The 13,095-nt window shown below is 48.0% G+C and overlaps 1 pseudogene; it reads left to right on the forward strand.

Moving 5' to 3' along the window:
* LOC135885884 (alpha-2-macroglobulin-like) overlaps window positions 1–13,095 on the forward strand; it is a 170,762-nt pseudogene that overhangs the window by 128,687 nt on the left and 28,980 nt on the right.

The following is a 13,095-nucleotide window of genomic DNA, read 5'->3' on the forward strand; positions in this document are numbered from 1 at the left end:
TCTCTGCCCATCGGGAGATAAAACAAAGAGTTTGTTGGCTGGGAATTTCAGTCTCCTTCTCTCTGTCTTGCTCTCTCTCTGTCTGTCCCTTGCTCTCTGTGTCTTGCACACACTCTGTCGCTCTCCCTCTGGTTCTCCATCTCTCTCTCGCCACATGAGCATGGAAAATGCAGATCAATGCACTGTGCACTGAAAAATCTGCCAAGAACATGTTTTTAAAATTACCCACTTTTTCCTTCTGAAATGCTAGTAGACTTGTTACTCACTTTTTGATCTGATGTAAAAACGTTCTTCTTTATCAGGCAAACCATAAATCTGAACTGAACTGTTATGACACAGACTGGATCACCCCTGTGTATGGTAACGCCATTCACACAGCAACACGCTTTTACTCCCCGAGTAAGAGCTTTCTCAAAATCGAGCCCCTGTCTCAGACTTTAAGCTGCGGCTCCAATGAGATGGTCCGGGTGCACTACATCCTGAAGCCAGAGGCCGTGGGGGAGCAGAAGGAAATCGTCTTTTACTATGTGGTAAACCCGGACCTAGTGACCTCTACCTCCGTACACATGACACAGCACTGGAGGCCAGACACCCATATATGTCCCAGGTCACCAAACTGCCCTGAGGCCAGGTTCTCTTGACCTTGACATTTACATGTAAAAGCCAGTGATGGAAATGCAGAACTGGCCAGCCAGTGGATGGTTTCTGCAGGGAGAGAGAATGTCTGACTTGGTCGAGGTCCCGGTAAACTCCAGTCTGGGTCTGGGACTCTGTATGGCTCTGCGGGATTTTCTGCTCCTTCCCCACAGGAAGGCATCAGTATAGACACCCCCCACCCCCAGCATTCCCCCGTGAGCATCTCCCTCCTCTGACCAGGACCCCTGTAACATGAGGGTTTCTTCTTCCTGGCATGTGATGGCCAAAGGAGGAATCGTGAGGGCAGGCACCGAGGTGCATCCTGTGGGGGATGGAGAACGTGAGTAGAGCTGTGTGAATAACTGATTTCCCAGTTCACTGACCGAACCAGAAACCTCCAAAAACAATTGTTTGGGGGCGACTGAACCATTTCACTTTTGAGCTGCTTTAATCTTTTTAAAATAGAATTGAAGGGAAATTGTAAATGAGGAGTTGTTTTGAATTGAAAAATGGAACCTTCCATTTAGGAAATGTCGAAACAAAACCTTCTGATTTGTTGCCGATTTTTTCCTGACCAAAACCATTTGGTGAATTTCACACAAATTTGTGAAATGTTTTGGTTGATCCGAGTCTGCGTTTTTCAACAACAAAAAATCATCTGAAAAATTTTGGCCTGTTCTCATTGTGAGCTCTCCTCACCCCTTTCTCTGCCTGTCCTGGGAGGCTGAGCTGCTGTGTTTGAAGGAGGTGCCAAGAAAAGTGCCCTTCTCTCCTCTTTGCTTTCTCTCTTGTCTCACTAGTCATGGTCTTTCTGTCCCTTTGAATCATAGAATACCAGGGTTGGAAGGGACCTCAGGATGTCATCTAGTCCAACTCCGTACTCAAAGCAGGACCAATCCCCAGACAGATTTTTGTCCCTGATCCCTAAATGGCCCCCTCAAGGATTGAACTCACAACCTTGGCTTTAGCAGGCCAATGCTCAAACCACTGAGCTATCCCTCCCCCCTTTGACACACATGCAGTTCCCCTGACCGATTTCATTTCATTAATGGCAGTCTGAAGGATCCCCAGTTTGAATGATTCAGGCTGGCTGGGCAAATTCCACCTTGAGGAGCAGGAGTGTGGAATCCCACCCCCTCTGCACCTCTGTGAGCACAACCCTCCGCACAGAGCCACTGTACAACATGCACTTCTTTCCTCGCCTTCATTATTGCATGGGCAGGGGGGTCCTGCACTGATGGAGGACAGTGCTAGACTCTAGCTGATATGGATTTAGGGGACATGCTGAGATCCACCAAACCCATCTCACCTGAACATCCTGCACCGGGTGTCTGCAGTAAGAGTCAAAGGCCTCAACTATGCGCCAAAACTCTTACCCTTGGATAGCGAATTTTTCAGGGTGGCTGATGTTGCAGCAATAATGAGGGAGCCTAGGGAAATGTGTGGCCCTGGAGCTGATTCTCTATAGCTTAGCCCTCGCCCCCTCTCTCTGTTTGCCAGTTATCCAGGTATTTGAGCTGAGGCTCCCCGTGAGGCCTGATATTGCCCCCCTGGCCCGGGTACTTGTATACACCACTTTACCCAGCGGGGACGTTATCACCAATTCCGAAGATTTCAAGATTGAAAACTGCTTTGCCAATAAGGTGAGCATCCGGTTTCTATAACTCACATTCACCCCATGGACAATGGCCCACCTGTGGAACCTGGAATTGCAAATTTCAAGGAAGACTCAGGAAATGTTCAATGGCTCCGTGAGCCCATCGGGCACTGACCATGGATCAGTAATTGAATATGAGAGATGAATGCACATCAGGAGTAATTTGCATAGGCAGAATTATAAGGGTGGAAGCAGAACTGACGTATGGGGGCGCTGCTGGTCATGTTTGAATTGCATTGGTCAGGGCTGAGGGGCATTGGCCGGGCTGTGTGGGGAGCCCAGGACTGGAATAGCGGGGGCTGCAGGGCAGAGTTCAGGGGCATTGACAGAGCTGTGTGCGGCGGTTCCAGGACTGGGCTGTGCTGCGAGGCAGAGTGTGAAGGTACCTGGAGAAGTAGCTCCTCTAACTCCTTTCCTGGCGTTGCAGGTTGACTTGCATTTCTCTCTGGACGAGGGCCTCCCCGCCTCCGACACTCACCTCCGGGTCGGAGCCTCCCCGGGCTCCCTGTGCGCCGTCCGTGCTGTGGACAAGAGCGTCCTCCTCATGAAGCCTGAAGCCGAGCTCTCGCCCAGCTCTGTAAGTGCCAGCCTGGCCCAGTGATCAACAGGTGCAAGAGCTGGTCTTGTCTGGAAAGTGCCGAGAATCACTCGTGAGAGCTAGGGCAGAGCAGTCAGTCTGTTATTGTAGGGTCCCTCGTCAGCACAGGGGCTGCGCCCACTGCTTGATCTATGTAGGGCCCTCATGAAAACTATTGCTGCACCCAGTGGTTTATAGTTCTGGGGCCACTTGTGAGGACACAAACACACATACTGATTTATTACTGGAGGGCCACTGGTGAGCACTGGTCAGCACACACTGGGTTATTATGGAAAAGTCAGTGCTGAGCCTTGGAGTCAGACATTCTGCTCTGTTACTGTAGGGTTTGTTATTGTAGGGTCAACCTTGGTAACTGGGATTGCACACACGGGTGTGTTAGTTTAAAGTTGTCTGTGATCGCTAGGGTGGCACACGCTGGTTTATTATTATTGGGCCTGTGGTCACTGACATCAAGGCATGTCCCCACAGGTGTATGATTTGCTCCCAGTGAAGGAGATCAGGGGTTATAATTACCGGGAGCACCATTTGGAGGAAGAAGACGATAACCCTTGTGTGAAACTCAACAACGTCATTATAAACGGATTCATCTATGGACCCATTTCTCCTGACGGTGAAGGGGACGCCTACAATGTTCTCAAGGTGAGCGCCACGTCTCCCTTTGGTGTGTGAAATCGCTTTTAGTTCAGAAGATTGCCTCACCTGATGCTGTCTGAGCTGGGTGCTTGTTAGCCAGCACATTCGAGGTAATAACTAAAGCTGGGCCAGAAAACCCCAGATGGGATCCCCCCAGCATTGAGGCCCGAATGCCTCTCTCAACCACTGAACTCTAGAGGTTTCCCATCACTAATTTAAATACGAAAAGGAGACGTCCTAACAGCTGGGGCAAAGAAATAGAGTCCAGAAATGGGCAACTCAGCCTCTGCAGCCATTTTGTCATAGAGATCCTGTCCCACACGCTCTCTATCTCATCTATGTAGGTCTCTGTGAAGTGCCAGTCTCCATTTTAGCTACACACGCACACGCACAGATGTGCGGAGTGCCGCTCTGAGCCAGCACCCAGGGTAATTACCCAGCCCCAGCTAGTGAGGGTTTGGTGTCCTGCGGGATTTCAGGTTTGTTCCCAGTGGGACTTGCTCCCAAATCACCCAAACCCCAGCACACCTGACAATGACTGTTAGGCATCTCAGCAGAGAGGCAGGGGATGGACTGGGCCAGAGAGACTGAACTCCCTCCAGGGCAGGGCCAAGGCAAGCCGGCAGGGGCTGAGTGCACAGCGCAAGCTTGCAGTGCTCATGCCTCTGATGAACCTGCTCTGAGGATACACAGGACGTCCGTCACCAGCTGCTGATCCGGCGCCTTTCACTGACATAGACCTCACCCTTGGCTTCCCGCCAGCCACACTGGCATTGACGTCTCAGGCCTTAGTATCTGCTCTTGCAATGACCCATCCCTGCACTGTGATAAGCCTGTCACATGCCGGTCCAGTCCAGACGGCACGTTTATCTCCTGACATATGGTTTACTTTCCCACATAGCTGTCTGGGTTATCTTTTTACAGGCGATGGGTTTAAAAGTCTTCACCAGCACCAAGGTCCATAAGCCCAGACCCTGCATGGAGAGAACTTACGGTGTACCTGAAGCATATGGTATTGCTGGTAAAATATCCTGCTTTGTTTTGCCCCGCTTATACCCCCCTTTTAGGTTAGGTGCTTTCCCTGCTCCCCTCCCTTTCACCCTCTCCTCTGCATGGAAACTAGACCAGTAGGACCAGACTCTGTTCTCAGCTGTGCTGGCCGAAATCCAAGCAAGTCAGTCCTGAAATAGGAATCTGGTCCATTTCCACTGCTTGCTCACCAGCTAAGGAAATATGAACTGTTGTAACTACACTGATGCAGTGGCACCTTGCACCCCCTAATGTAGTTGTGCTGCACTGGCACAAAATGGCTGCTAAATCTTGTTGAATTTATGGGACAGGACGATTTCCACTTCCACATTTCCATTTTATAGCAAGCGCCAGAAGAAAAACTAAGCAGAGAGAGGGCCAAGTTCAAAGGGGTGTGCCCAAGGTTTTAACTCAGGCTGAGGCCTAAACTCCCATCTATCTATGCACAAATAGTGCAAACCCATGGCTTGGACCCAGGGTCCCAGGACCCCACAGGGATAGAAGGAGGACCCTGAGTCAAGCCAGGACCCAGGGTTCAAACTCTATTGCTTTGCAGTGTAGATACAGCCCCACTGGACTCATGCTCTGGGAGTCTGCCAAAAGCATCCCATAGATCAACTTTCTTTGTCCATGGGACAGTGAAGTTTGGTGAACAGTCAAGTTTTCCCACACTGCTCCATGAACAAAGGGCTAGTGTGGCCACATTTTCGGAGAGCGCTAGGAAGTCTGGGATAGAGGTGGTTGGACACGGGCCCACATAATGCAGTGTAAATGCTGGAACCCCAAGCTGGGACCCAGGGTTCAACAATTCCTAACCTGGGGTTACAAGTGAGTTTAGACGCTCAAAACTTGGATTGACAAACCCAGGGTCTGCTAATTCAAGTTCTCATAACCCTGGGCTTACATTGCAATGTAGGCATACCCCGTGTGAACTTGTGGAGAGGGTTTAGAATTGGGAGTCAGGAAATCTGAATTTCATTCCCATCTCTGCCATTGCCTTGGTTATGTGAGTTTGGGTGAACCACGTCACTTCTTTGTGCCTCAATATTCCTATCTGTAAAAGGGAACTAATGATACTTACACAGCCTTGTGAAGAGCTCTTGAGATTAGATGTCTAAATATTAGTGTTAATTATGCTCTCAGTTACACCAGTGGAAATGAAGACTAACTAGATCAGATCACTGACCCTCTAATCCAATGTCCCCATTCCTACTGTAGAACATCAGACTACTGGTCTGTATATGGCAGTGTCCTGCCTCCTGACCATATTGGATCAGCACTGTCGTCTTTCTAGCGCAAGGTCCCTCTTCCGACAGTGGCCAATGGTGGCTGCTTCAGAGGAAGGTGGAAAACCTCTGTATTACACCTCACTGTGCTATGGGGCAAATTTCTTCCTGATCTATGGCTGGATATCAGCTTATGCCCTGAAGCACGAGGACAGATATCCCGGATCATCTGAATCCTAGCTGGTGTCACTAGTGTTGCTGCTACTCTTCGTCATATACAGACACAGGATTTTTTTCTGTGAAACTCACTGAACTATTTGCATCTATAACGGCTTGGGGCAGTGAGTTCCACAGGTTAATTCCATTTGAAGTGGATATAGGCAGGGCTCTGAGGGCTGCTTCAATGCAGTTATTATGTCTGGGCTTCCCATATGCTCCATGATTGGTGGAGTTGGAATAAACATGTTCATCCATCAATACCACCCCTATAAGAAGTGCAGAAGTCTTTAGAAAACAGACAGTGCTGAGCTCATAATAGGGCAATAGAGATGTTTTTTCAATGGCTTCTAAAGAAATTCAGAAAAGACAGCTGATGACATTGGGAGAGTGGGGTGGGAAGGGAGTGATTGGTTGCAAGCAGAGATAGGTTTAAGTTTGGGTCGGAATTTGAAAAGAGGGGGTTTCAAATTTAGGGTTTAGAATCTAATCTGTTACTAACTGGAAACAAAGTGCCATGATATAGAATGGGGTCTAACATATCACCTTTCTCTCCCTTACCTCCTCCAACATCTAAAGCGAGGCTCTCATATGATGCAGATACCTTAGTTGGTGGCATGATGGAAAATCTCATTCATGGCCCAGTGGAGACCATCCGGAAGTATTTCCCTGAGACGTGGATTTGGGATTTAGTTCCAGTGAAGTAAGTGATGTTTAAGGGATGTGGTGAGTGTGGTCAACTGGGTTACACAGACTCTCAGAAGAAGTTGCTCAGACACCATGAGATGTGCTTATATCCTTCTGTGATAGATGGAGTATCTTTTGTAGATAGGCTAGAGAGAGACAAGCATGAGGGATAGATGGGCAGGTAGAGGAAAGACAGGAAGTAAGTTAACTAGTTCTACTAATACACCACAGCGACTCCGTCTCCTCTCAGTAACTGGGAGACAATTGTGTGGATCTCAATGGACAATCCCCTGTTGTGTGTGTGTGTGTGTTTGTTTGTGTGTGTCGGAGGGAGGTGTAATTTCTTTTTGGTCCCAGCTCTGGAGCAGAAGTCGCTATTAGCTATGCATCTCATCCTTTTCTGTATCCGTGTGTTCTGCGGGATTTTCTGTTCACCGTGGAACCCCACCCCCAGTCTTGTTATTTGGATGATTCTTCTGTGGAGCTGGATGTAGGATAGGATGGGAGGAAGTGTTCTGCGGTGAGCCTACAATAACCAACCAGCATGCACACCCCCAGTGCTCCCAAGGCAGTTACAAAAGGGGGGGGGGTTCATTCAGGATGTTGTGAGGGACACAGTTGTTTCCCTCAAAGCTAGGAAAGCTCCCCCCATCTCGTTCTTGTTTTGTCACCAGGTCTGTCGGAAGTGCTGATTTGGCCGTGACCATCACAGAATGGAAAGCCAACATGTTCTGCACTTCAAGTGACACTGGCTTTGGCCTGTCCCCGACCGTGTCCCTCAGAGCCTTCCAGCCCTTCTTCGTGGAGCTCACCCTGCCCTACTCTGTGGTGCGCGGCGAGGCTTTCACACTAAGGGCCACTGTCTTCAACTACCTGACCCGCTGCATCAGGGTAAGGGACACTCGCAGCTTTGCTCAGCAGGGGCCAGGGAGGAGACCACATGGGCCAGTTGCAACATGGCTTCCCATCCAAGGGAGGCAGCTGATGGCCCCTAGGAAAGTGTCTTATTACAGTGGAAAGCAATGGGTGATGGAAAGGAAGAATCCGATTGGCTCCTAGGTGTGTGTTACTATAGAGGTACAGAGTGGGCGTTATGAAAGAAGGAATCTGTTTGGCTGACAAAGGTTTGCGAGCTGCAGATATACCTGACACCAACTTCCTGTGTGGCTGAAGGCAGCTGGCCTTAGACCTCCTGTGCCTATCTCATGACCCCATGGTAAGCAAGGTACCTGGGGTGACCACACACTGTGCATCACCCCTTACTCTAGTGGAGACTCCAGGCTTCCTGGAATGGACACATGTGCTTGGCCTTTGGCCTCATGCCGCACAACACCCCCAGCTGCACTACAGCCGCTGGGAAACTCGCTGGCCTGTTGCATCCATGGAAACGGCACTGACTCTTTAGCCCCACTAGCCTGCAGTGTATTCCTGCTCCAGCACAAGGGACTGGAGGGGACTCAGGAAGGGGGTCCCTGCAAAATTGTGGTGACTTTTCTCTCAGCTTTTATTTAAATGGGTTTCATTCTAGATAAAGTGAAGCGGGAACAAACTTTACAGTGTTAAGGGCCCCCAAGGCCCTCTCATCCGCTTCCCCATCCCTTTCCTGCCCTTCGCTACGCTCACTGATGGTCCCCAATTCTGTTCCCTCTCAGCTACTCCCAGATAGCCCCCCGCCCCCCACAGCCAGCACTTCCCCTCCTCCCCTAACAAGACACCAGAGGGCTCTCAGTCTCATACCAAGGTGGTAAATTTGGGGTCACCACTTTGTCTTTATTCCCACAACTGGTCCCAGGTCCCTCAGGCCCTGCAATCACCTGTTTCTTCAGAGCCATGCACCCAACTCTCTGCCCATCCTCAGTCTCCTGCACCTCCCCAAACCTCAGTACCCCTCAGCTTTCCCCACCTCAATCCCTGCCCCACCAAATCCCTGTGGCCCCCAAACTCCCTGCCCCCTCTCCTCCCCTGCACTGTCCCATCTCCATTTACCCCCAAACCCTTCGAACCCCTCTCTCTCCCTGCCTGATGGCACCTCTCTGTATGATTGACAGGTCAGCATCTCACTGGCTCCATCTGATGACTTCCGGGCTACCCCTGTGGAGAAGGAAGAAGAATCTTATTGTCTCTGTGTGAACGGACGGAAAACAGTGTCTTGGACTGTGACCCCAAAATCTCTGGGTAAGGGACCTGGCAACTCCAAAATCTCGGATCAGGAACTAATGGATGGCTCCAAAACCTCTGTGAAAGGGACCAAGTGGCACTGAAATTTCTGGATAAGATTTCTGGTGGCTCCAAGGAGGAAGGCTGGCCTTGTGGCTGAGGCACTGGACTGGACTCAGGAGACGTGGACTCAGTGTCCAGCTCTTGGGCAAGTCAGTGTCCCTGTGCCTCAGTTTCCCCATCTGACTACTGCGATGGGGGCCATATAAATACCTGGATTGACAGACTGGTTGGGTCTGAAATTTCTGGAAAAGGAAGATGATGGCTCTGACACTATGCAGGGGTCTGGGCGGCAGAATCTGAAGAAATTACCCTGCACTCCCCTCCTCTCCATCTTGCCCAGCCCCATTCGATGTAGCCATTGGAGTCTAGGGGTTGGAACTAAGGCTGCCGCAGAGCTGTGCTAAAGTGCTAACCTACATGTGACTTGAGCTCTTCCCTCTTTAGAGAGGTTTCCATGTAATCAAAGCAGAACACCAAGCGAATGACACTAACACCTCTGTAGCTGCAGTGCCTGGCAGAACACTTATCCTCCTTTGTTTCAGGTAATGTGGATTTCTCAGTGAGCGCTGAGGCCCTGAAGACAGATCTGCCCTGCGGGAACGAGGTAGTGGAGACCCTGGACAAAGGGCGGAAGGACACGGTGATCAAACAGCTGTTAGTGGAGGTAGGTGGGCTGTTTGGTCTCTGTGGTGTAGAGAAGCCATGATAACTTACTGCTGTGTAGTGACAAGTGATATAATGCTGCAGGTCTTCTTGGTTTTATAGGGAAGCCATAATGACTTAATATGATCTCAGCAATAACACGTTCTCTAATGCTGTAAAGGGAAGCAGCGATAAGTCACTATATTAGCCAGTATAAACTGTAATACTGCATAACTTCTTACAGAAAAATACTGGTATCTTGTTACACCGTGTGATTGAAATAATAAGCAAAGCCATGTCTTTTGGGACAGTAACCATGACTTTTAGGTTTTGTCCATAACAAGTCATGGGATCGAGCCCTCAGCAGTGTAGATTGACATAGTGCCATTAAATTCAATGCAGCTCTGCAGATTTACATTAGCTGTGGACGTGGATCGTGGGTCCTTGTAAATAGAGCTGTGCAAATAACTGGTTTTTTTGGTTTGCTGCCAACTGAAAAATCAAAAAAAGAATCGTTTTGGGTGAACCCAAATGAAAATGTTTCAGGGTTTTTTGATGAACCAAAATGGACAAAAAAAATGTAGTTTTAAGTCCAACAAAAAGTTTGATAACGACCTGACATGAATCATACTGTTGTTTTTTCAAATTGTTTTACTTTTTTTCAACATAAAATTAAACTAAAATTTTAAAAAGTAATATTGAATTGAAAAATCAAAATATTTTGTTTAGAAAATGTCAAAACAAAATGTTTTGATTTTTTTAACTGAAACAATTTGGTGAATTTAGCACAAATGTGAGAAATGTTTTTGTCAATCCGAATCTGCATTTTACAGCGAAAAACAAGCTTTTCCAAAAAATTTCTCCCAGATCTACTTGTAAACCGTGCCGGCCCATTCCCAAACAGGACACTTCCAGGAACTGTAACAAATCTTGTGCTGTATGTGACCAGTGTAGTGGAATATGGGACAGTGCCTTCATTTTAAAACATTTGTGAATGATTAGTAAATTATCATTATTTATTTTAAATCATTTGATTGCAAACAATTAAAAAGTGCTCAAGGTAATGTGAGCCAATGATTTTTTTGCATATTTTCCTATAAATGTTTGTCTCTTACAGTATTTTGTGATGAGGAACCCCTGGCTTTTCCCCTTGTTTTTTTTTTTTTTTTTTTTTGACATGACACCCAGCCAGCATAAACAATATCTCATAATATAAAGCTCCATAGCTATTCTATGTAATAGGGAAGTAGTGATAACTTGTTACATGTCTGATCAGAGCAATATCACGTGATAGAGGTGGCCACTCCTCTCTCCATTATAGGAAAGCACTAATCATTTTTAAATTGTGTGATGTAAGCAGTAACACATGATCTAATACTGCAGCTCCTCTCTGAGTTACAGAAATGCATCCCACTTTTTTCAGTAAGGCAAAGATATGATTCACATTATTGTATCAACCCAGAAAAAACAACTCTGTAAGCTTCAAGGTAAGAATGAGTCCTGTGGCCAGTCCTGGGTGCCACACTTTAGGAAAAACATGAGCAAATTGGAGTGAGGACAGCAACAAAAATGATAAGAGGTTTAGAAAATCTGATCTATATGGAAAGGTTGAAAGAATTGGGCATGTTTAATCTAGAGAAGGCTGAGGGGGAACAAGATAACAATCTTCAAATATGTTACTCTTGGGAGAATTCTGCACCATGTCGTCTGCAGATTTCTTTGGTTCCCCACACAAAAATGACTTCTGAGGGGAAGCAAAGGGAAGTGCAGTCACTCCCCCGTCCCTGGCGGCCTGGAGCAGCTGGAGGAGACACGGTGGGGGGCAGGGAGGACTGGGCGGGCAGGTGAGCGAGCAAGTGAATGAATGAGAGAGACTCTGTCCCTCTGGCTTGCCATTGTGACAGGCTTGGCGTGGAGGGACAGGGCTCTGGGGTGTTTGGAGGAAGGCATGAGGCAGGCTCTGTCCCCTGAGGCAGAGCATAATGTAGCAGCCTGCCTGCTTAGTCGTTCCCATTCTTAGTGAATTGTTCCCATTCTTAGTGAATTCCCCCAGGAGCATAAAACAGGTGTAAAAGTTTTAAGGCTCCTTTACATTGCCAGAGTGGTGTAAAGAAGCCCTATTGTAAATGACGGTGTGGCCTTATAAATGCTTATGGTGCTTGAGTGATTAGAACTGGTCTAAATTTTTGGACTGAAACATTTTCCTATCAAAATGTACATCATTAACTGTTTACTTCTGACCTTTCTGGAGAGGGACAGTAGCCAATATAAACTATAAGTTTGATTCCCCAGCCCTCACTTGCTCTTCAGTTCCCTATGATGTAATATGAACCTATGGCTGCATATAACATTGTTATATCTTGACTAATAACTAGAAATAAAGGGTCAAGCCTAGCTACATTACTATTAGACAAAGAGGATTTGGGGATTTCCTCCAATGATCCCTACTTCTATTCTCCATCCATTGTATTGTAGTTTAAATAAATTACCAAAATAATTGAAACCGGTGTGATTATATTGCGTTATTTTGACACATAAAATATGTCGAATTTTAATATATTGTATGTAGAATTTTTAAAGTTTTGGTGCAGAATTCGCCCAGGAATAATATGTGCTAGAAAGAGAATGGTGATCAATTGTTTTCCATGTCCACCAAGGACAAGAAGTAATTGGCTTAGATTGCTGCAAGGGAGATTTAGGTGAGATATTAGGAAAAACTTTCTAACTATAAGGGTGGTTAAGCACTGGCACAACCGTGGCATAGCTAACATGGGACATTTGGGTGGGCCCCGACTTTGGGTGGGCGGGCAATGACGCGGAAGAGGGGGAGCAGGAGGGATCGAGGTCCCACCTCCCCCCTACCTCCTCCAACTGGCCTTGCGGGGGGCGATGGATGCTCTGGCCAGGGGCCCCCAGAGGTCTCACATGCGCACCCAGCTCTGGAAGGAGATGCTACTCTCCAGTGCTCACAGCTCCCGGCACCCATCCCGCCCCACAGCCCCATGCCGGGCGAAGCTCCTTGAGATGGCACGGCAGGCCGACCTTTTTTGAGGATCTCCTCTGTCACCGCCGAGCCACCCACTCACCCGCCCGCCCTCCTCCTGCTGCTGCACGGCACGTGCATCTGGCACTCCGCTGCTGTGCCACTGCTGTCCCTCTCCCTCCAGCTGGCCGGAGCTGTGTGTAATGCATCCAGCATGCAGGGTCCTCCAGGTCTGGGTGGAGCTAGTGCTTGGGCTGGAGCAGAGCCAGGGCTAGGGGGTGGACCTGGATGCTAAGTGGGTGAAGAAAGAGAGGGAAAGCCCAATTTTCACACTTGGCTACTATTTACCACCTGGCAAAAGTTGGAAAACAATTATAAATAGGGGGAAAACCGACTATTCTCAGAAGAAAATTTGCGGGGGAGGGGTGTGTTCCAAAAACTAAAAATGTTTTGACTAAACCCTCTTTTTTAACAACATTTAGTTCCTGAGTTTTAGTCAAAATTGTTTTGGTCATCTCAATAAATAACAGGGCTTCTTCTTTAGTTCAAGCCATGGGGGTCTGGGCCT

The sequence above is a fragment of the Emys orbicularis genome, chromosome 1 (assembly GCF_028017835.1).
Source record: "Emys orbicularis isolate rEmyOrb1 chromosome 1, rEmyOrb1.hap1, whole genome shotgun sequence".
Lineage (NCBI taxonomy): Eukaryota > Metazoa > Chordata > Testudines > Emydidae > Emys > Emys orbicularis.